Source organism: Halichoerus grypus, chromosome 2 (assembly GCF_964656455.1).
Source record: "Halichoerus grypus chromosome 2, mHalGry1.hap1.1, whole genome shotgun sequence".
Taxonomy (NCBI): domain Eukaryota; kingdom Metazoa; phylum Chordata; class Mammalia; order Carnivora; family Phocidae; genus Halichoerus; species Halichoerus grypus.
Window position 1 is genome coordinate 51,390,941 of NC_135713.1, and position 25,016 is coordinate 51,415,956.

Here is a 25,016-nt window from a genome sequence, read left to right on the forward strand (position 1 = left end):
CATTGTTAGGATGCATTTTACTCCTGCATACTATCCAGTTATTAAGTATGGTTTTCTTTGATTTTTTTTTCTAGGACCATGTGATTCTTCCATCTAATGTTCTTTATTAGCTCCCCATTTTCTTTTACTTTGCAGGATAAAATGCAGGCATTTAAAGTTCTTCATGATCTGGCCCCTCTATCCCTCTCCATTCTCACATTTACAAGCAGTCCTGCTCATCTTGCTCACACACACCCATATTCTGTGTTGAGGCAGTAGTGAATATATTCATCACATGCTATTATTTTTCCTATGTTTCTGTATCTTTGGGTACTTTTAGTTTTCGGTTTGATAAACTTCTATTCATTTTTTTTTTATAGCCATGCAGATAATAATTTCTTTTTTTTTTTAATTTTTTTATTGTTATGTTAATCCCCATACGTTACATCATTAGTTTTAGATAAACTTCTATTCATTTTTAAAACCTTGGTTATTGTTCTCTTCCACAGAAAACCATCCCTGGTACCTCCTTAATTGGAGAGTCACACTTTTCTCTCAATTTTTTCTACCCCTTATTTATGAATAGAGTAATGGATTTCTTTACTGGATTCTTAATCATTTATTACCAAAATGAGTTTCCGGTTGAGGGATTACTTTTCATTTGTTTTATGTTTCATGTGTATAGTAGCATTGGGCTTGAGATAGTTCAGCCATTGGACAAATATGTTCTGGTTGAAATCAACTTTTCATATATGCAGATATCCTGAATAACTACTATTCACATAGAAATAAAATAAATTCACAATATGCAGTAAGAGGGAATCCAGGATAATTCTTATTAGTCATCTGTCAAACTTCAGTGGCAAAAAGTATTGCAACTTAACAAAACAAAGGGAAATAAACCATAGACCCTTTGTGAGACTGCAAACATTCTTAAGAATTTTAATATATTTTGTGGTATTGGAAGTCTATACTTCTGATAGATACAGAACAGAATAAAGAATAAAGTCAACAAAAGTTTTATTGTTTAAAAAAATTGAACTTGGAAGAAATGTGTCAATATATTGTAGAAACCACCTTCTTTATTGTTTTGATTTAAGCACTTTAAAAATAATGTTTCCACTGAGGGCCTCTACCACAATTTATAAGGGTTTTTGGTCTTTACTCTTTTATTCAGAATGCTGCTGACCTTTGAAATTTAAGGAACTGGGAGCTGGAAGGAAAGAAATACAGTATTTATTATTTGAGGAGGCAGTGCACTACTAGACTGCTTTCAGCCCTGACAAACGAGATCATACTTGCGAAGGTCCTTGAAAAAGTTAAAAAAAAAAAAAAAGCAACCTCTATTCATAATTCTGGTAACAATAATGGAAATGACATACCTTCTAGACTCCAGATCCCAGAAATTAAGAAATAGAGGACATTTGTTATAAAGTACAGGCTTCAGTGGATATATTTATTATTTTGTTGAATATTATAATTTTCTGCTCATATTTCCTCGCTGCCTTCCACAAGGTCATTGGAATGTCTAAAAATAGCATAAATGAAAATAATGTTGTAATGAATTAATTACTTCAAAAAAGGAATCACAGACCTCCATGGTTATATGAATTCCACTAGTGTCTAGAGTGTTTTTCTTGTTCCCTCTGTAAATCTTGCACCCAAAATATGGGACAAACAATGCAGAATCCTACTATTTGTTGGACTAACAAATGATATATTGAATACCCACCTTAAATTTAAATGGAAATAATTCCATTTTTTCTAATAGTTATGTGCACATCAGTATTGCTATATATCTACCAGATCTTCCAGTTATTAAATTTTGCCACATTTGTTCTGTCTCCCAATCTCTCTCTCTCTGTATATAAATATATAGCCATTATCTTTTATCTCTTTCTGAAGTTTCACGAGTAAGATGTGGACATAGTGTCCCCTTACTCCAAACAGTACAATATTTCTGTTCCCCAAACAAGCATGCTTTCTTGATTAACAATCACATAACCCTCCAAATCAGGAATTTAAAATTAGTACAATATTACCATTCAAGCCCAAGTTCCCATTCAAATTTTATCAGTTGCCCCAATAGTGACAACTTTCCCATTCTGATTCTGGTTCCTATCCAAGACACCATGTGGCATTTAATTGTTAGGTCTTTTCTGATTCTTCCATCCTGATTCAGTCCCTTAGTGTTTTTCTGTCTTTTGTGTCTTTGACAAGTTTAAAGGTAGCAGGCCTTCCATTCTATATAATATGACCCTCAACCTGAGTCCATGTGGTAATTCTTCCTGTCCTGACTCAGCTCATCACTTTTGGCAGGAATTCTGCAGAAATGTTGTTGCACACTTCTTGGTGCATCACCTCTTGAGACACTTGTGAAACAGTCCTTTCTCTGGTGACTTCAACTGAAAACACTGGGTAATACTGGCCTTTGCCAAGTTTTTCCACTTACAGCCAGCATTTTACCAGTTTAATTGACAAGAGTAATATAGGGAAATATTTCATAATAATTATATAAACCCATTCCTCATCAAACCACCACCAAATGACTTTGGTATCTATTGATAGCATCTACTTAATTAATCATGATCTCTGAAGTTGCCAAATGGCAATTCTCTATTTTCATTATTCCTTCAAAATTTGTTGGCATTCTACTGTAAGGAAAAATTTTATCTATACATATATTTTTGTATATAACTGTAATAGAATATATAGATGTATAAATAAAATCTATCTATAATAGAATATATAATAGAACCCATAATTCTATTCATTTATTCATCCATTTATTATCAATATATCATGGATTCTTAACTTATTCAATAGGTTGCAATCCATTGTTACTGTTATTTACTTTAATACCAAAATCATCCCATTCAAACTGGCTCCTATGTGCTTTAGAGATGTCCTTAACACTCATTGAGCATTACCTTAATTTCAGGCACAATACGATACTCAGAGCTCATCTCCTACTTTCCTTGTCCTTGTCCTAGGAAAAGTTAGTACTTCAAGAAGCCCTGGTTCTTTTTAGTGAGGTCAGCACTTAGAAAACCAATGTCTTGGTACTCACTGTACTTACTGTTAAAGAGTATCATTGCCCTATCAATGGGCAGAGCTTGGAAGGATATGTATATGAACGCATATACAACTACAACTATTATACATATAGTTGTGTATATATATTACAAAATCATGCGTCTATATTAAAATCTTTAATTTTAGTCAAACACCTCATGTTTCTTTTCATCATTTTACCTTTCTTTGTTAATATCTTCTCTTGCTTCCAGGGGCTTCATATTATTCTCAATACATTTACTTATTTGCTCAATGTAACCGAACTCTAGCCATGCCAGCCATCTTTTCTGTCATCTCTGACCTTCTCATTACTCCTGTTGTTGGTCATTACATCTTCTGGTCTGCCCAGCATCCCTGACTATCAATCCTGCCATTCCATACCTCCATGTAGTTCTTCAACTCCCTCTTCCCTCTCCACCTCACATTCCATGTGCCATATGTTCTCCTCTACAAAGGAAAGAGAAAGGAAAGAAAGACTGGTAAAGAATTTTTAACAACATTTCTGTCCACTGATGGGTACTTCACAAAATATTCATTAAAGAAAGTCTATGCTATACCAACATGAAAAAAAGAAAGGAAAAGAAGAGGGAAAAAACAGCTCTTTCTTGTTGCTCTTTGGGTTACATATTTACAGTTGAGTTATCTGTAAATGATTCTAGGGGCACCTGGGTGGCTCAGTCAGTTCAGTGTCTTACTCTTGGTTTCAGCTCAGGTCATGATCTTGGGGTCGTTGGATCGAGCCCCACATTGGGCTCCAAGCTGAGCACAAAGTCTGCTTGAGATCCTCTTCCTCAGCCTCTCCCCCAACTCATGTGCACACGCCCTCTCTCCCTCTAAAATAAATAAATAAATTTTTTTTAAAGAAAGAAAGGATTCTATACTTGTGCCTAAGATATTTCTTTGCAGTTCTATCCCCCCCAAAATTATGTTAAATTAAAGGTGTTTATTGTAGAATTAAAGACATCTTCCATTTGTAAACCCTGGTGTTATAATAAAAAATGTTGTATTGAGATACTAATTATATAAACAGTTTTAGGTCTATTTCTAGAGAATAATCATGTAAATTATATGATTTTTTTAATTCAATAAAAATAACTACATTTTCTGCAAAGCATGGCCCTTATATAAGAGCATATGTAGGTAGAGCATATTTACTGTCACCATTTAATGAAAAAGAACACTTAGGCCAAAAGATCAAATAGTTTCCTAAGATCTCAGAAGTATCCAATTCCTCCAGTTTCACTATATCATGCCTCTGACTTTATGATAACATGAAGCATACACCTAGAAAATATTTTACTCTCCTCTTCCAAAAATATACAGTTTTGTGACAGTATCTCAGTGGATGATTTTAGCCATAAACAGTAGAATGTCCCACTAAAAAGAGATTAATTATTGAGGATATATATTACCTCACACAATAGGAAGTTTAATATGAATAACTGTGAATGGTCTGAGATTTTACTTTACATGTGAGGTAACATAATTAGCCTGTAACAGTTTCATGAGTGCATGTGAACTACAAGACTCTGGGTCAGAAATAAAGGCTTTATTACAACAGTAACAACAGCCAGAGTATCAGTTTTTGCTGGTTTCATGAGTCACATTTCCACATGGAAATTAAAAGCTCCAGGTGATACATGCCCATAAAGTTGGTTGCATTACAAGAGAAGAACTCTAAGCTTAGGAAACCTATCTTTTTTTAGTGGGCTTGCCTACATCTTGTCTTGGAGGTAAACATTATCTTTATCATACTGAAAAGTAAACAAACTGGCTCTGTTACAGGAGACACTATCTCTATTTTCCAAGTCTCTTCATTATACGAGCATCCTTGAAAATGTAGTCAGCAACAAAGGCAGGCAGTACTGCTGCTTGTAAGATGTGCAGAAATGAAGAGACCCATGGAAAATTGTCTCTCAGTGCTCAGCTGATGGTTGATTCCAGAATTGGTTTTGCAAGGCAACAATATCATCATGGCCCCAGATGCTCAGTTCATTAGTCTTCTGTTATCTTTAGCGACTTGGAAATGTTTTTACTTATGGTTGTGAGATGTTTATAGCAGTTCTGTGTTATCATCTTGACATATGGCCATATCTAGTGAAAAAGAGAGATATTTCTACTCTTGCATCATTTAGTTTGTTTGTTTGTTTGTTTGTGAAGCCACACTGATAGATTTACCTGTCTATCCCTTTGGTCAGGATTGGGTCACACATTCATACCTAATCAATCACAACCAAGGGGTTTGAGACCTATCATAATTATCCTCCTCTATTTTTTTTTTTTTTTTTCTGAACCATGTGAGAGTGAATATCCAAACAAATGGAGGTTCTGCAGCAAAAAAGTAGGCAGATGGGGCAACCAACTGAGACTGCTAGGCTTCTAGATTCCAGGAATATTTCTGCCTTTCTGCTCTATAAATTTTAAGCATTTCTTTTGCAGCACAGAGGTAGAAAATGGTCTTTCTCTTTCACCTACAATAATGGAATATAAGCATTTACAAAGTCTTTACATTTTGGGAAAACCATACCTGTGAAGCTAAGTGGGACACATAGCTTCATCCTATTATCTGATCTTACTCAACTTAAAGGTTGTAATTCTGAGGTTTCCCTTCTTTTTACCCTGAGGTTTAGAGATGATGAATTATCGCCATTACTCTCCCTTTCAGGAACCCTTCTCAAGCTTCCATTCTAAAGTGTTTCTTATTTATAACTTGAAAAAAAATGTAAGTGGGACTACTCTTAAAAATCAAAATTCCTTACATTCCCTTGAGAGCTCATCATTATTTTCTTCATCAAGAAGTCATCTCTTGAATTACCAGAGAGCCAATTAGCATGATTTTGAGAGCATTTTATATTTGAATGGTCTTTAAATGTGTATTTTATGGAAGGAAAGTGAAAAATATCTATTTGATTAATTTAATTGCTAAAGGTAAAACTCCAAAAAAAGAGAATACTTTCCCTCCACTAGATTGGCTCTTCTTTTTCCCAGGTCTAAACTTTTATATCGAAGAGCTCTCAAACATGCATCCTGCTGTGATGCGATGGGATCTTATGAAACTGGGTTACTAAGTATTTCCAGAAACCTAAAGAAGTTTCTTTAATCTTTTAACTGGTGGAGCCTCAACTGAATATAATAAAGGCCTTTTTATTTGAAATAAGGTGTTCTCATGTCTCCCTTCCTTAAGGGAAGTAATGACACAAAGTGTTCTGCCTAGTTTTGAAAATCTGATTTGAATTATATCACATTTAGTTTCTAAACAGGGGAACTTTCAGTCTTTGATCTCTGACACGGGTTCAGATGTTGTTACTTTAGGTGTTTTTTTTGTTAGATTTTCAAAAGTCAAGATTGTATCTTCTAACAAAAACTCAGGAAATCAGTGTGTCCTAAATTACACACACACCTGTCTACTTTGTGGAAGGGAGAAAACCTGCATCCCTGCCCAGGGCTTTTCCCCTAGAATAAATTGCCTGGGAGCACACCACATAGTAATAATTTTGAAATATAGCCCCGTCCAGATAGCCCCTATTACCACGTGACATTGGAAAAGTCACTTTAATGCTCTGGAATGTTTGTTTTCTTACTGTGATGTTTAAGCATTGGATTAAATGCTCTCTAAAAATGATCATTCCAAAAACTGATCTCAGGATCTGTTAAGATTTCATGATTCTTACTAATTTTATAGGGCTGTAGTCAGGATATTTTCTAGACCTGAGGACATGCCTCTAATTCTTGAAAAGATTTGCTTTGTAAATATTTTAAAGGTTCACTACCATGATTCTTATCTCAATGTTTTCTTCTCCATTTGTGAAAAACAAAGACTGAGCCACATGGCTCTTTCTCCTCCTAATTCTCAACTGTTGCTGCCTTTTCATCTCATTGAATATATTGTTCTTACAGAAATAAAAAAGTTGAATTCAATTTCAGGAAAGGAGAAAGTACTATGTGTAATGGTGTCCTTTTCTTCGAATTTATACTCTGGGACCTCAGCAAAACTTTCAGTAGAACAGTTAATAAAGCAGAGGGAGTGTATACCACTAGCTACTCCTTGTTCTCTTTGGGAACTAGGTAAAGTCCAAATAAAAAATATATATATATATACTTTTATACTTTTCTATAAGTAGGCTGCTCTAATCATTACTTTCTAAGTAAAATATTTATTAAGCTTACTGGGTATGTAACACAGACAATCCCTCCCCCCCCACCCAGTCTGTATATTCAGCCTCTGCCATTATCTGATGGGGGTAGTGATGCTTTCTGCCAGAAATCCTTCTGAGTAGAGTTTCTTGGATACATTCTCTTCAAAAGGTGATGCATTTCATTTGTTTGAAAGGAAAAAGTTTCCTAAAGGAATGAAATCAGAGGCAGGAGTCTTTGTAAAAAAATATAGATGGTGGGCAAAAGCATCATGGAAAGAACTTGAGTTCTAATTCTTCACACACTGACTGATTCCACCCTGAAATCTAGTTGGCAGGGTGGAGGTGATGAGAGTTGTGGAAGGGATAGAAACGACAGCAAAACAACAATAAAAAAGATAACCAACCTCCAACCACCTCACGAGGAAGATACTGATAAAAATGGGAATCTAGGGGCACCTGGGTGGCTCAATCAGTTAAGCGTCTGCCTTAGGCTCAGGTCATATTCCTAGGGTCCTAGGATCCTTGCTCAGCGGGGAGCCCTGCTTCTCCCTCTCCCTCTGCTGCTCCCCCCTGCCTGTGCTCTCTCTTTCTGTCAAATAAATAAATAAAATTTAAAAAAAAGTGGGAATCTAGGAATCTCATTCAGAAATATTTTACAGCTCTTCCACAAAAGTTACAAAGTAAACACTCTATACTTCAGAGGTAGGATTGTTCAAAAGCTCAGAATCTCCTCATAATTTGGTGTGGTAGAAGGTTGTTACAAGAGCTCATGAAGTTGGATATGCACTGTTGTAGTTTTTTTAATTTTAGGGATGCTAAGTGTAGTGGAAAGGTGTTATTGTCTCCCACAGAAATCACTCTGAAATCAGGACTATGCAGGTTTTTATTGACGCTGCAGTCATTGACTCTTAGTATCAATGGTACTACCTCAGTGAAAATGATCTGGCTTCAGTCACAATGCTGCAAGCAAGTGTAATGCTAAACACCATAGTGGACAATTTCTCAGCATCGTCTCAATGCCAGGAATGTTGGCCCCTGGGAAAATGGAAACCTCCTTGACTACAGACATGAAGAGATGAACAGACTCTGTTCTCTCATCCTGGGATAGTGAGATATCTGCAAAGTGGCAAAGAAATCAAAACCATCTTCAGCATGGAGCTGTTAGTGGGAGAATCAGAGTAGATGAAAGATGTATCTGCATTTTTGTGCTCTTTAAAAAAAGTTGTTCTTGGGGCACCTGAGTGGCTCAGTCGGTTAAGTGTCCCACTCTTGATTTCGGCTCAGGTCATGATCTCAGGGTGGTGAGATCGAGCCCTGTGTTGGGCTCTGCACTGGGTGTAGAGCCTGCTTAATATTCTCTCCCTCTCCCCCTCCCCCCTACGCATGCGTGCGCACACACACGTGTGCTCTCTCTCTCAAAAAAAAAAAAAGTTCTTTTTTTTTTTAAAGATTTTATTTATTTATTTGACAGAGAGAGACACAACGAGAGAGGGAACACAAGCAGGGGGAGTGGGAGAGGGAGAAGCAGGCTTCTCGCTGAGCAGGGAGCCCGATGTGGGGCTTGATCCCAGGACCCTGGGATCGTGACCTGAGCCGAAGGCAGACGCTTAATGACTGAGCCACCCAGGCACCCCCCAAAAAGTTGTTCTTTAACAAATTGGAAAATGGGAAGTTTTTTAAAATTTTAATTCATGGAATCAGTTTCCTCAAACGTAGGCTTTCTATTGGTGTAGAAGTCAGGATTTCTTTATCTCCTATGACCGTTGGTAGTTTTGTGGAAGTGGTATTGTTCCACAAATAAATATTAGTAGCCTTTTGCTAGTAAGTCAGAGAAGTTACAACTGCAGTGGTTGATGGCCTCTTGAGTAGACCCCAATTTGATGTTCTCATATCTGGTTTCATGCCCCACCTTGCCCACTTTTCACAGTCAACGTCCCTTATCCATTCTCCACATTAATGCCAGAGAGGTCACTCGAGAACACAAAACTGACTTTGTTTCTCCTTGTCTAAAATTGCTTAATAGTGCCACATGGCCTAGAGTATAATGCCTTAGTGCAGTAGATTGACATAAAAAGCCTTGCATAGTTTGGCCTTTGTCTACCTCTCCAAATGTGTAATTCTGTCACAGGACCATGTATACACCCAGAAGACCCAACTTACTTCTGTTCCTCAGCTGTTATCAAAGATGCTGAAGTTCTTGGGACATTCTGCTATCTCTTTTCATTTATCACATTTCCTACCTGTCTTGTATTTCCATTTCTTCTCTATTTACAAAACTCCTTTTCACCCCTCAAGACTTAATTGAGCTTCTTTTGAGAAGACTTCCATGACATACTCAGAGTCAATCACTCTGTCTTTTAGTTTCCCACATCCTCAGCATTTTGCACAGTGTCTGTCACATAGTAATTTCTTAATAGTTGTTTTATTTATGAATGCATTATTTATGACATTAATTTTCAGTCTTTAATGAGTAAATGTGCCTGTAAACCTTTAAGTGAAATGTATAATACACAGGGTGTATCAAGAATTGCACGCAATTGCTGGTAAGTAACAGAGATCTACTCACCATTGTTTAAACACATTAGGATTTATATTTTCACCCCCCCCACCAAAAAAAAAAGAGTTAAGATGGTACACCAGGGCTGATGAGGCAATGCCACAGAGTAAGTCTCATCTGTAGGTTTTTGTGATCCAAGTGCCTGACTTAAGCTTTGATTGCTGAGACATCCATTTCAAAGGGGCATCCACTTCAAAGATAGCTATCTCCAATAAACACATTGCCAACCACATGACTAGAGAAAGAGCCAGGACACCTCTCCCCGCATTCCTTTGTTTTAAAGAGATTGGTTGATTTCAATAACTGACCATCTGGCTGCTTGTTTTTCTCTTTCTTTGCCTTAAATTCCCACTCTTATGTTTTAAATTCACCAATAGTGAGCCCACCAAACCACTGGCCTCACCTTCAACCCCAAATAAAACTAAATAAGAGTTCTTTCTGTTATAAGAAAGAAGAAATTTGGGTAAATTTTGCTAGAGGTTTTCCAAACAATGGAATCTTAATTTCATGAAATTTTGGCATTTCTAGAAACATGCGTTCGTTGCAACAGTTTTGAAAGCATTCATCTAGACAATCTGTTTCAGACATTTCTCCCCAGTATAACATGTTATTAGTTACTAATTACCTAAGAAGTAAATTCCAGATCCCCTTGGATTTGATATTCTATTGTTCTATTAGATCAAAACCTGCCTTTTTAGTTTTCAGAATTTTTTTTCTGTTCCCTTACCTTTGACTTTGTGCATTTATGAAGTATTTTCTTTAGGATGACAATAATCCTTTCTCTTTAGAGATATTTTCCAGAAACTCATCATTTTTCTTCCAGAGGACCAAAGTCTAGAAGCACCTGGAATAAAGCATGGGTCAGCTATATTCTCATGCTAGATGATCGATTTAGGCATTTTTGCCCATCTTATTGCATAGACATTGTACGTCTGTGGTCTGCTATGGCATCCACTGGAAAAAAATATTATGTGCTGTATTTCAGCCTCTGTATAGAGCCAGACTTTTCAAACAATGCAGATAAAAACAACCAATCATTTTGTTCCATGACTAAATCTAACAATCTCTGGGATACTACAATTCTCTATCAACTGATGACAAAGCTGCCTGCTTTATAAGGAAAGAACATCTTCCGCATAGAGATGCTGCATTAGAATACAGGCTGAATATTCTGCAAAGTTTCTGGCCCTGGAGCCACAGAGTTCCAGGGTTCAAATCCTGGCTCAGACATAGGCTAGCTGGAAAATCTCAGGCAAAGACCTCTTCTCTCTGAGCCTGAATTCCCAATTCTGAAAGGAGCATCAAAGCATTTTGCAGCATAATTTTGAAGTTTAAAAAAAAAGTATGTAAAGCATTGAGCATAATTCTTGGCAGTGATTCTCTCTATAATTTGCTATTTTTCTTCTTGTCTCCCTCCTCATCCTTTTCCTTATCTTTATATTGTTATTTTTAGTAGTAATAGAAGTATTAGTGTTTTAATATTAATAGTACTTTGTTGCAAATATACTTAGCTCTGTTCTCCAGAAGTTTCTAGGCAAAAACTTTTTTTTTCATTTTTTCTGTAAATCCAAACACCTGCCTTACGCAGCACAAATGTATTCCTTATTTTCATAACATCATTAAACTTTGAATCTTTTTAAAAATAATGAAGAAAGTGAACCAATTTAATTTCACAAAGGAAAAGAGACAGCATCTATCTCATCTGATTGCCTACTGTAGTCTATAATTTACAATATGATCTGGCTCCTGCACAAATTGCTAAAATCATCCAGTGTCACTTTTCCTCTCATTCATCACTCATGTTCCAGCAACACTGCTTTTATTTCTCTTATTCAAGCTTCCTTGTCTCTACTCATGCTGTCTCTGTTTCTCTCTCTTTCTCCTTTTTCTCTCCTCACTTTCTTCCATTCCCTTCCTTTTCCCTATCCTCCTGGAATGTTCTTCCCCCAAATTCTACATGACAGACCTTATACCAAATGTTACCACTTCACAAAGGCCTTCCCTAGGGTTGGGGGGATGGGGTAGTTGGGTGATAGGCATTAAGGAGGGCACTTAATGTAATGAGCATTGGTTGTTATATGCAACTGATGAATCGCTAAATTTTACATCTGAAACTAATAATACGCTATATGTTAATTAAATTGAATTTAAATAAAAAATTTAAAAAAAGAAAGGCTTTCCCTGACCACTCTAATTAAAGAAGCTGTCCCTAATTACATTATCCTTTTTATTTGGCTTTATAACATTTATGACCATCTGAAATTTTAAGATGTATTTGTTCACTTATTTATATTTGTCTCTGGTTATTCATAGGCATTTAGCAAGAGAGAAGAGGCATTATCAGTCATAGTCAGTACTATATTCCTGGTCCTAGAATAATACCTGCCCATAAGAAGGTGCTCAATATATGAATAAATGAATTAATGCTAAGTGAACCTTTATTAAACATGAAGGAAGGGAATTGCAGGCTAGTTGCTGAAATAAAGGGATTTTGTTTATCTTTATCTCCTATGACCATTGGTAGTTTTGTGGAAGTGGTATTCCACTTTTACCTTTCTAGAGTTCTTTTATATGCTGTATCCCTTTATTTCTCTATATTCTGTCAAGAACTATGAGGTGTCCAATACTTTACTTGCAAGCTAATGCTTTATTCTTCTGCAGTTTTTTAGATGCACACAGAAGGCGTAAGACACCTGGGTCAAAGACAAAGGGCTTTATTATTCAAAGCACAACCAGCAGCATAACGTTTGCATCAGTGCTCCATACCCCAATTTCCACAGGGCAACATGAAGAGGGCCAGATGGCACCTGCGTATGGAGCACGATGCATCACAGGATAGGAACCTGGAACTTAGGGAACCCACATCTCTTTTGTTAAGATTTTATTTTATTTTATTTTATCTTATTATTTTATGTTATTTATTTTATTTTATTATTTTATTTATTCTGAGTCGAGTTCATGCCCTACATGGGGCTTGAACTCATGAGATCAAGAGTTGAATGCTCTACCGACTGAGCAAGTCAGGCACCCCAGGAGCCCACATCTCTTATTATAAGAAGCACGCCCTGCCCTTTGTTCCAGAGCAATGCTGTCTTTACCTTCCAGACTGTTTACTACAGAAACATCCTTGAAAAAATAATCTGGAACAAAGCAATCATTTTCTCTGCTTATAACATGTGCAGAAATGCTGGAAAACAATAGAGAATTGCCTCCCAATAAGTCCCTCTAACTCTTACAATTCACCCCAATGTCTATTTTGCTCTTCTAGATTTTACCTTTTATATGACATATCCAATTTACTTGTTTACTCTGAACATTTCTGGCTTTCAGGGAACCTACAATCTAATGTTAGTGAATAAGGAAATCCAGAGTTTCCAGCTCCCAAACCAGCATTCCCTACCCCATCTCACTCCCGTGAGCACAGCCTCCTAAATACTTGAAGTGGTTGCCACTCCTTCTTGGAGCTATCTCCCTAAGTATAGTAGACAGGAGGTAGTCAACTCATACTTTCTGATGAGAATGGAGGGTTGGGTGTCTTCTGAAGCACTTAGAAATATTAAACCCAGCAGGAGAAGTTCAAGCATGACTGCATTGAGAAGAAATCCTTCATGTGAATCACTAATACTGGAATTTTTAATAACCAGAATATCCCTAATCATCATGGTTCTGATACTTTGGAGTTGGAAATGGGCCTATCATAGCTTGGAATACAGTCAGTCTATATTTGTAGGGTCAGGATTAGGGGAGGGAAGTTTTTAGTCCAGGAGAATCCTAGGCATCGATACCTGAGCTGTCAAGTTTTTGCAAATGTTCGGTTAGGTCTTTGCTTTATGCATAAGGGATTTGGGGGCTGATATACTGGGAAACAATTTTTTTGCTTAATTATTACAATAAGACACATGGGATTTCATATTCGAAAAGAAACAGGGAAGAGAATGGGAGCATACACAATTTGAAAATTGCAACATCAACATATTTTCACCTATGCATAGAGTCATGGAGCCAAGGAGAAGTAACTGTGCATTCTGACTGATTTAACATCAGTATTTCTATAACCTGAATCTTTTTAAATCTCTGTGACTATAGAGTGCTGTATTTAAAATAAGGTTATCTAAAGAATATAATGACTGTTCATGCTAATATACATTGGCATCACTTCTTCTAAGAATCTTGAATTCATCCATTAAATCCTAAATTGTACAGTGCATTGAGAGACATGTGTTCCCTGATGGGTGCCATTTACATGGCTATTTTGTAAATTCTCCAGTGATGGTGACATAGTGGTATTCCCTAAATAAAAACATTATAATGTCAGTGTCTCCAGTAATAGTGTCTATAGTACAATTTCCTTTGGACTATTGATTTCTAACCTCACTGTGAGGAAGAAATATTAATCTCAATCCATAAAAATTTAGAAACTGAATATCAGAAAGGTTTTATTGTAGTGATGATATAATATTAATGAGTAGAAATAGTATCAGTAACATTAAAAAGTGTTCATTGAGCATTTATCATGTGCCATGCACTGTGCTAAGCACTTTAAGTTATCTAATTTAGGCTTCTTAAGAAAAAATTGGCTCTTATTCCTAATTTTCAGATGAAAAATTGGAAATACAAAAAAGTTAAGTAACTTGTCTCAGCTCAGTAATTAGCTGAGTTCAGACATGACCCGTGTTTCCCTGAAACTGCTTTACTGTTCTCCTGTTGGACTTTTATTTCACTGAGTTTTGAACAGAACATCTCTGCCATCTTTATGCCCATCCAAGACTGGACACTTAGCCCCTACTGCCAACATCTACTCTCATTTGATTTCAAGAGAAAAAAGGAAATCCTTTCTACAACCAATCTGGAGACAGATGCATGCCCACACTACACAACTGTCAAGTTTATCTTTGCTTACCTACTCTTCTGAAAGGCAAACCTATTTTAGCTAAGTGAAAAATAAGAAATGCTAATCTCATCTACCACAGCTTAATAGTAAATGTAATGATCAGAGTTTTAAACTTAGAAGTGTTTTAGTAACTGATCTTTTCACCCTTTAGATAGAAAGCTAGGTTTTCAGGGTGCCTAGGTGGCTTAGTTAGTTAAACATCCAACTCTTGGTTTTAGCTCAGGTCATGATCTCAGGGTCCTGGGATTAGGTCCCACATTGGTCTCCGTGCTCAACATGGAGTCTGCTTGAGGATTCTCTCCCTCTCCCTCTGCCTGTCCCTCCTCTCTCTCTCTCTCAAATAAATAAATGAATCTTTAAAAAAAAAATAGACAGAGAGGTTTTCAACCCATAGAAAACAGATGCCCAAAGTCGAGTGCTATTCATATATGGAAGAATTGTTTTTCTTTCTTCATACAAAGATGCAAAGCAGAATTATAATTCTCTCCTGACCATGAGGCTGTTTCTTTAATGTTTCCATAAACACTAACTTATGATAGTACATTTTTTAGGAGTGAAACAAAGAAATTTGTGTCATTTAAATTTACTCTCTATTTAAAACTTGCTCTTCTTGCCAAGGCTGTGTGTGTCAGGGGGCGGGGGCAGGGGGTGGGGAGACAACCTTTCAAATGAGAGAAAAGAACATGCTTAATAGGGATTTGGAGATGTTTACTTACATAACTGTTGTGGAAAACCACACAGCTAAACTTACACATGCTTCAACATAAGGAAGAGGAGGTGATTCATTTAACAATAGAACTGTGAGAATTATGTGACTAGTGAAGAGTTCCAAGGTCTATAGGCAGAGAGCTAGGTGAAGAGCTTTGGTTCCCATCAATGTGATGCTAACATATTTAAACATATGCTCCCTAGGGTATCCAGCAGGCACACACACACACACACACAAAAAAAAAAAAAAAAAGGAAAGAAAAGAAAAAGAGTGGCTGTAAGGCTCCAGAATGGTAATATTGTAAAATGATCTGAGATTTATAACATGCACCAGAGAGTTTTTTATACTCAACCATGTCTGTTTAGTTGATTGACAGCCTTTATTTTTTGATCATTTATTGTTGAGTTTACAGTAAACCTATAAATATTTCATTTGGAGTAGTGCCTAAGATTGTGAACTAGGTATCTTATTTCTGAAGGGAAATTTCACTCCTGGATCACTATATAATTAGGAAGATGAAGAAAGTGAGTCTGAATTTCTGGCACTGTGCTACCATTTCCTCTTCAACTTCTAAGACAAGTGAATGAAATCTCAGCAATTTTGAGAATCCAACTCTTTCTGGGTGATAACAATTACAGTAAAAAACCTAGAGTCACAATTCTGGGGTTAGTGTCAATGTTTCATTTCTTCTGTATCCAGGAAGCTAAATCATATCGCTTTTCTTTTTTTCTTTTTGTTATTGTTTTATAAAAAATTTTACAAAAGGTATACATACACAAAAAATACTATATGGAAAGGATAAAATTAAAAGGTGTGATCTTTATTGACAGCTCTATGTATCTGAATGTGTACCATTTCAGACCTATATTTTATGTTGTTATATGTATTTTACAAAACAGTAATCATACTATTTATATGTTTGCTTTTTTGATGTAGCAATACACTGTAAGTATCATTTTATGTGAATGGGTCAAAATTTACTTCATTTTTTAAAGTACTACATATAATTTCATGATATGAATATACTAAAATTTATTCAATTTCTTCCCTATTTTTGGACATTTAAGATGCCTCTAATTTTAGGGGCATTTACAGATAATCCTACATTAAGCTTTCATCTGCATCTGGGCCAGAACTATTTAGTTTATTTACTATAGTTTCTTCATGTACATTTTTATATCTGATAGAACAATCCCTATGCCTAGAATTTTCTCCCAAAAATATTTTGATGATTTTGTTCCTATTTACTCCTCAGAAGAACTTTTGAATTGACTTAAACAGTTCTAAAAATAAACTGATTAGATTATTCAGTATATTTGTAAAGATTTTGAATGAAATAAATTCTAGAAACTCAAAGGCAGTAATAATTATAGACATGAATTTTGCAAGTGGGTATGAGAAAGTGAAAGTAGTAGACCTGAGCAGGTGAGTCCTTTAATACAGTGTGCTGTTAAATGAGGAAATCTCAGATTTGGTTTTGGATTTGGAAACTAGATAAAAATAAGGATCTATACAAAGGATAGTTACTGAACCTTCTTTCAGTAAAAATGTCATGAACAAATAACTACTTAATATTGTCCAGGAGTCATTTTTGTTAAGACTTTTATATAAAATTTTAGTTTTGCGTGGTATTTGGTGTGCTGAGCTCTGAAGACTATACTTCTCTTTATGTCTTAATGTGCTTCAAAAGAGGGGTGCCTGGGTGGCTCAGTCGTTAAGCGTCTGCTTTCGGCTCAGGTCATGATCCCAGGGTCCTGGGATTGAGCCCCATATCAGGCTCCCTGCTCAGCGGGAGGCCTGCTTCTCCCTCTCCCACTCCCCCTGCTTGTGTTCCCTCTCTCGCTGTGTCTCTCTCTGTCAAATAAATAAATAAAATCTTTAAAAAAAAATGTGCTTCAAAAGAGAAGGGAGTTTAGCAACTTTAGATTTAGCATGATTTTTCAAAGGGAAAGAATGATAAAATTGGGGATTATAATTTCAAATATTGCAAACACTTTCTCTACCTGTTCCCATATATTAGAGTAGAGGAGCTGCTCTACAGTCTAAACAAATTTAGTCCTAAAATATTTGGGTTTTCTCTTACCTTTTTTTGGTGACTCACAAGCTCTTCTCAAGGAAAATATTAGCCCTTCTTCTATTTGTTTTTTTTTTTCTTTTGTTTTTATATATTGCTCACAACAAAATCACACACTTATTTTAAAAAGTGGGAGGTGAGGTAGGCAAATTTTCTAATGGATTTTTTTTTTTTTTTTTTTTTTTAGTTTATGGGGCCTTCCATGAGAGTGTAAATGGGAGATTGATGCTGTTTTGTCTGGGAACAGGGCTTGTATTTTTGTCTTCCTTAAGCCTTTGACAAAGGCTTCTGAACCTTGACTGACCTTCCCCAACCACGTTCTTCCAAAACCACAAGGCAATTCTCCTGAATTCGCTGACTTGCTTGGGAGCCTGACAAAAATTTCTCCAGGCACTGAAATCATGATTTAAACATATGGCTGTCAGACTAACTTAGGACAGTTCAATCCCTGAAATAGCTAGTTTTCCTAGAGGTATCAAGTCTCTCAAGGTCACTCAAAGAGTAACTATAATATTTTAACATGGTTCACAGAACTAATAATGAAGGGAAAGAACAGAACAGCAGTCTAGTGAAGCTGGTTTTCAAACATTTTTTTCTGACTTCTGCCTTTATTCCACTTTGGCAGTTTAGAAAAGCATACATTTAACTGAAATTAGCTTATAGAAAGAATTGTAAAACAAACAAAATGCTCTTCATGATTTTCAATCCAGGAGTAGTTGATATTTGTGTTTAATTTGAATTCTAAAACATTGATATGATTCAAGTGGTCTGTTATGGAATGAACCTCCTTGATAAAATCAAATATTCCCACACAAATAAATAAAATCAAAAGCATGGTATAAAAAAATGAATCTCTGCAAGACTTGTCCCTGATCCTTTCTTTGTCTAGTGAAAGTTACTTTTCAATTTCAGAATTTGCTGAATCCATAAGAAATAATTTGCCTTTCTGTGTTCCCTTCTAGAATTTCTGAACTGCTTCTTCCTTCAGGGATATCTATCTACTCCAATTGTCAGAAAAAGAGTTAGACGTAGTAAGAGTAGATCATTTTTCTTAACTTCTAATTTGTTCATTAATTTTTATCCCATTTATTTTGTATTCCATTTTATCTGATTTTAATACTAAGCCATCCTATATTTTGACTAAACCTACATCATCTTATTGGCAAAATAGTTGAGCGAAGTTGGAAGAGAGAATTTTTCATCTCCTGTTGTGGAGTTATGGTTGAGTCTTGCAGTTGCTTCCGCCTTAAGCATTTTATGTCTTATGTTCTACCACCTGCTGAGTCGAATTTCTCTGAAATAATGAATTCACTTTCCTTGTAAAAGCCAATGCTTTCTTGCTTCAGGCAATAACTATATGATTAAAAAAAAATCAAATGGCCAATCTGATATTTAATAAATTTGGGCTGAATGAGTTGGTCCAACTACAAAGCCATAACTTAATTGGTTGCCATGTATAAAAACTTAATAATTGAAAAGCTAAGAAACGTTTTAAGGAAAGTTACATGTTATCACAAATGGTTAAGGTATAAAGATTTTGTTAATAATAACCATAGTTACCAATTGTTGAAAATATTTTAATGTATTACCTACTTTATGGCTATTATCTCATGAATATTCCATGTAAAATGAAGTTATTAATCCTCTATTACAAAAAAAGAAACAGAAATTCAGAAAAATTAAGTGGCTGAACAGTAAGTAATTGACAGAGAAAGAAAACGTCTGACTCCAAATTCCACTTTCTTAAATATGTTATTCTGCTTCCCTGTACTAAACATTTTTAAAATTTTAATTCATATAATTACATTTCTTCACAAACCGCAAACTGTGATCAGAAATATATTCATGAGTCTCTCATGACAGTTCTACTCCCAGCCTACGAGGAAGGGACTTACCTTCACTTACCTTATAATCATGAGTTTTTGGAAGCCACAAAATCGATGTCTTCATTGGGTTCAAATCTGGGCCCTGAATTATGAACCAGGTGTGTCTAGGAAAGTCCACTATTCTTTTGAACCTAGGTTCTCTGTCTATGAACAACATTATTGCAAGACTGCAATAGCAAAGATTATGTGGGGGGAGAAAAACAACACAGTTTCTGGTATACTTTAGCTACTAAATAGGAGATCATCTCTTTTATGGGGGGAGGGGGAGGCATTTTAGAATTCATTCTCTCACCTCCTTAAATGAAATTTAAGAACGGTCCACTTTATGTTGAAATTCTAATACTAAATGTGAGTAGTAACAAACAGTAAGCCCGCTCTATTGCTTTCAGAACTACACTTTACATCTTTCAAAGGCAACTTTGTGCTGTCATCTTTATAAGCAGATGAAGTGTGGAACAAGTAAATCTAGCTTCACTTGTCATCTTGATCCTTTATGTTAAGTTGATATTGGTCTATATGGTTTCTGATGTTGTATGTCTTTCCCCATCTAGAGCAATGCTTTCTGGACTAAATCTCCAGTTCTCATGGGGGATGGTCCACATTCCTGAGATTTGCATGGGCTGATTGTTTCATAAATGAAATTACTCAAGAGTAATTATTACTCATCTTTAAAATTCTTTTGTTCCTTCCTAACCCTGCCCAAGATCATATATATAATTAAAATGGAAGTTGTGGAATTTTCTCCAAGAGAAAGTATGCTGAATGTTCTTATAAGCAAAGTAGGAAGTGAGTTAGGTTGAGATTGTTTAGTTGTAAATTATAGTTAAAAAAATTTAATTGGTTCTATGTTCTACATTTAACACAAGGACATTAGATGATTTGGGATATATTTATGACCAACCATAATAAAAATGCATCCATAGCTACAAACTCATTTTCATTTGACTCCACAGAACACAATTATTGTAAACATCAAAAATTGGGAGCTACTGAACAGATGGGGCATTAGTGTCTTAATTCTTGATCTTTGTTCTAGTAAATCCTTCCATTTCATATCCTTTCCACAAATCCTATGGCCATTCAGGGCATGATGAATGATTTTTTAAATGCTGCTTTAACGTTTGTGTCACTTTTTATGTTTTATGATTTCAAACAAATATGTAAATGAAGCTGCCCAACAGGATAATGAGGCCATGTTAAAATCCTCAAATATTCTAAACTAGGTGTATCCTTATCATGTCAAAAGATTCTGCATAAACTAAATGCAATTTCTTGGTACCAACATGACTTTTTTTTTTTTACTGTTTCTGATAAGTAATCTTTCTAAATTGATTCCCCAACTCAGATCTTTATTTTTCCTTTCTGTATGCTAGACACTTAATAACTGATATTGATTGAAGAGCTATTCATTATGTTCACCTTAACAGAGAAAAATAAGGGCAAATATGCATTCTAATGAGTTAGAGGAGTTTACCCAGACTATGTGTACATATACACACTTGAAGTTTACCAAAGAAGACACATCCTGAATGGCTTAATGTTACCATAAAAATAGAGAATGCGTGTTTCCTCAATTCAAGTTATATAGGATATGCCATTTAAAAAACCCAATCTAGAGTTGTGACAACATTTTAATAGACTATGCTCATTTTCTTACCTCCCTCCTGACTTGCATTGCAGTCTTCACATTGCTAATGGAATCTAGAGTCTAAAATCTTCTCAAAGTTTTGAAAATTATTGATACTTGATATTTGAAAATAAATAATTCTTACACCTATCAGCTTATTATCATTCCTCTGAACTGTGAGTAAATCTGCGTTTTCTTGCCTGGGTTGATGTGTTTGACATCTGTGAAAAGAAAAGATGTTGAAAGAAAATGGGTGAATCTGGGTTACACGTGAGTTGCTGATAAACTGAAAACTGCCACAAGAAAACTGGGTACTGTCCTAGTTACGTGACTATTAAAAAGAGTCTGGCTCTCACACATATGTTTTATTCCTAAAAGGTATTAGTTGTGTTTTTCTTGAATCTTATGGGAAAACGTTGTAAAATGTCCCTTGGGGGGGGGGTGTCTGTGGCTGACTGTAGAAGCTGTGGTTGAAGCATGTGTTGTGGTTGGTTCTGTCTTGGAGCTGACTCCAAATTTCCTGGTTTAGAGTGTATGTTAAATATTCAGTGCCTAAGGCAGGTGTAGTGAGAAGCATTCTTCTTCTCAGAACAACATAGAGATAAGAATATGGGCCTGGGATTAAGCCTGGCATGTAAGCCAGCTTGTTGTGGTATCTTGGCCAATAATGGGAGTTCATGTTTCAGTTAAATCTAATATATAATAGGGATAATAGAATCATTATTGTGAGTTATATGAAGATGCTGTGCAGAATGGATTACAGTGCTTGAAAAATAATGAATTTGCATTGAGATAAAAGAGCGTGAAGGAAAGTGGCATTCATTGGATACCTCCTAGGTGTATGCAAGAGGACTATGTGACTCACATTTGTTTTCCCATATAATGCCACAATCAGCAAATGAGGTAACATGACCTCATTTCATTTATTTTTTTCAAAGATTTATTTATTTATTTTAGAGAGAGCGCGCATGAGTGGGAGGAGCAGAAGGAGAGAATCTGAAGCAGACTCTGCGCTGAGCATGGAGCCCCATGTGGAGCTTGATTTCACAACCCTGAGACCACGACCTGAGTGGAAACCAGGAGTCCGTCACTTAACCTACTGTGCCACCCAGGTGCCCATTGCATTACCTCATTTTAAATCTTCAGAAAATGCGGTTCAGAAAAGTTCAGCAGTATACCAGTGGTCATGAAGCTATTAGATACCAATGACTTCAGATATATATCCATGTGTGCCATGCTAACCCAGGTTCTACTTCTACAAAGATCACAGGTTTTTCCTTACATAATCTTTGATCTGTTAAATTGGTTGGGGCAGACAATCTCTAAATCCCTTTAGAGTGCCAAACATTTATGAGCCAAACATGAGAAAATGTTGATTTTGTTTCTATTATACATACCCTGTCTCTCACTATGCTAAGATGTCAAACTAGCCTTCTAGCATGGGTAAAAAGAATTTGTCTAAGTAACCCAGATGACAAAGGTGTCTAGGTGAAGGTACAAAAAGTACTCTATTACTTAAATCGCAGTTCTTTTTCCCACTGAGCTATTATTTCAGTACCAATTAGAATAGAAGGTATAGCCCTCTGGATGTGCTCATATAGTTCATTAGCAAGATGGTTTGTATGATAAATAGGGAATCAGAAAAGGGGGACTAGTTTAGTGAGTATAAAAATTCCATTTTAGGGGCATCTGGGTGGCTCAGTCATTAAGCGTCTGCCTTTGGCTCAGGTCATGATCCCAGGGTCCTGGGATCAAGCCCCACATCGGGCTCTCTGCTTAGCGGGAAGCCTGCTTCACCCTCTCCCACTCCCCCTGCTTGTGTTCCCTCTCTCGCTCTCTCTCTGTCAAAAAAAAAAAAATCTTAAAAAAAATTCCATTTTTTGGGGCGCCTGGGTGGCTCAGTCGTTAAGCGTCTGCCTTCGGCCCAGGTCATGATCCCGGAGTCCTGGGATCGAGCCCCGCATCGGGCTCCCTGCTCCGCGGGAAGCCTGCTTCTCCCTCTCCCACTCCCTCTGCTTGTGTTCCGGCTCTCGCTAACTCTCTCTCTGTCAAATAAATAAATAAAATCTTTAAAAAAAAAAAAAAAAAAAAAAAAAAAAAAAAATTCCATTTTAATACCCGAGTGTATATATAAATAAATGTAGGTGGCATCATGTTTAACTGCAACCTGTACATTTATTGTTGCAGAATGATAACCATGTTTCCTACATGTTAAAATGTACTTTCTTTTTTTTTTTTTTTTTAATTTTTTTTTTTTTTTTTAAGATTTTATTTATTTGTGAGAGAGACAATGAGAGACAGAGAGCACGAGAGGGAGGAGGGTCAGAGGGAGAAGCAGACTCCAGGCTGAGCAGGGAGCCTGATGTGGGACTCGATCCCGGGACTCCAGGATCATGACCTGAGCCGAAGGCAGTCGCTTAACCAACTGAGCCACCCAGGCGCCCCAAAATGTACTTTCAACATACATATCTAAGCCATGCAAAGACATTAAAAAGACCACTTTATTCTAGATTTCAGTTGACACTTATTTGATATCTCATTATTTTTACTTGCTTCTTCTTCTCCCTCACCTCAAATTATTTTGTAAATGATAAAAAGCCACACTGAATTAATGAGAACACTCTTGCTACTTTTTTTCTCATTTGGTTAACATTTAGTTGGAGAAAGTAAAAACATTTTTGTTGAAAAGAATCAGTACCACTTCTTCAATTAGGTCAGGGCTTCCTGCCATTTAAAATTGACAGAAAAAGCAAAATGTACCAGACTACAACACTGGAAATAGAGCTATTAGGCCTCCCCAGGATCTGTGGTCCTAGGTGTGACCTCAAATCCCTTCTGCCTACAACCAGTGATGGTTTGGAGGTCCTTTGAGGGAGTGGCCTCGTAAGAAGGAAAATAGCAGAAACCTCTGAAACACTAAAGTAAGCCTGACACTGTGTTGCAGTTTGATGCACTAAACCAGCATTCTAAAGAAAGAATCTTGTCCCGAACAAATATTTTAAAAAATGTTCAGAGGTAGGTTTTATGTAACTGATATGAAAATGGCAAACATAGATATAAGATGAATAAAACAGATTTTAACGTGAACTTACAACTGTATAGTAATTAAGGAAATAAAAGTAATGTAGAAGGGTGGTTAAGAAAATAAGCTTTGAAGTCAGAAGATCTGGGTTTGCATTCTAGCATGAACATTCCATACCTATGTAACCTTTGGAAAATCTCTCACTCTCTCTAATCCATAATTTATTGAATGATTTGTAAAGCAGGTATATTAAGACTATCTCTCACAGACATGTTTTGTGAATTAAAGTAAATGATTTATGCAAATTTGTTAGCATATTACTTGGCACCAAGTAAACACTTTAAGAATATTAAATATCATGGTTATTACTATTTCAAAAACTTACTTCAATCAGATGCACACACACTTTGAAGGGATTTATTCCCCTAGGTAGAAGAAAAAACAAGAGTGTCACCAATTATCTAAAAGATTCAATATAACAAGACAACATAAAGTAATTATTTCCTTGCCATTAATTTCTTATATTATTTCTTTTATTTATTCCTTGGTATTATGTGTATATGTTAATGATACCTTGATGGGAAATAATAAACACACTGATAATTTAGAGTTGCAATTGTTATTTTTGGAGTAGAAAAATTATCAATGTTTTAAACAGCCACACTTTATTTATTAAATTCATTTATTAAAAACATATGTCCCGGGGCCCCTGGGTGGCTCAGTCGGTTAAGCGTCTGCCTTCGGCTCAGGTCATGATCCCAGGGTCCTGGGATCGAGTCCCGCATCAGGCTTCCTGCTTGGCGGGAGGCCTGCTTCTCCCTCTCCCTCAGTCTGCTGCTCCACCTGCTTGTGCTCTCAGTCTCTCTCTCTGTCAAATGGATAAATAAAAAAAATATATATATGTCCCAAAACAAATCATACATATATCATCTAGTAAAAACTGCCTTGTTTTACTTAGAGGATCATAGTATGGACATTGCCATTTCCATATATGCATTATACTTTTAAGATAAACCCAATAATTATTTATAAATATTTATTGTTTTAAAACGTATGGAAA

General features: G+C 36.0%; 1 long non-coding RNA gene across 1 annotated transcript in view; it reads right to left on the bottom strand.

The window, feature by feature from the left end:
• The window catches only part of LOC144380957 (uncharacterized), an 87,414-nt gene extending 85,977 nt beyond the window's left edge, over positions 1–1,437 (bottom strand). The window contains exon 1 of the long non-coding RNA XR_013445316.1: positions 1,362–1,437. This is a non-coding gene — a long non-coding RNA (uncharacterized LOC144380957). The remainder of the gene's footprint in view (positions 1–1,361) is intronic.
• Positions 1,438–25,016: the final 23,579 nt, after the last annotated feature.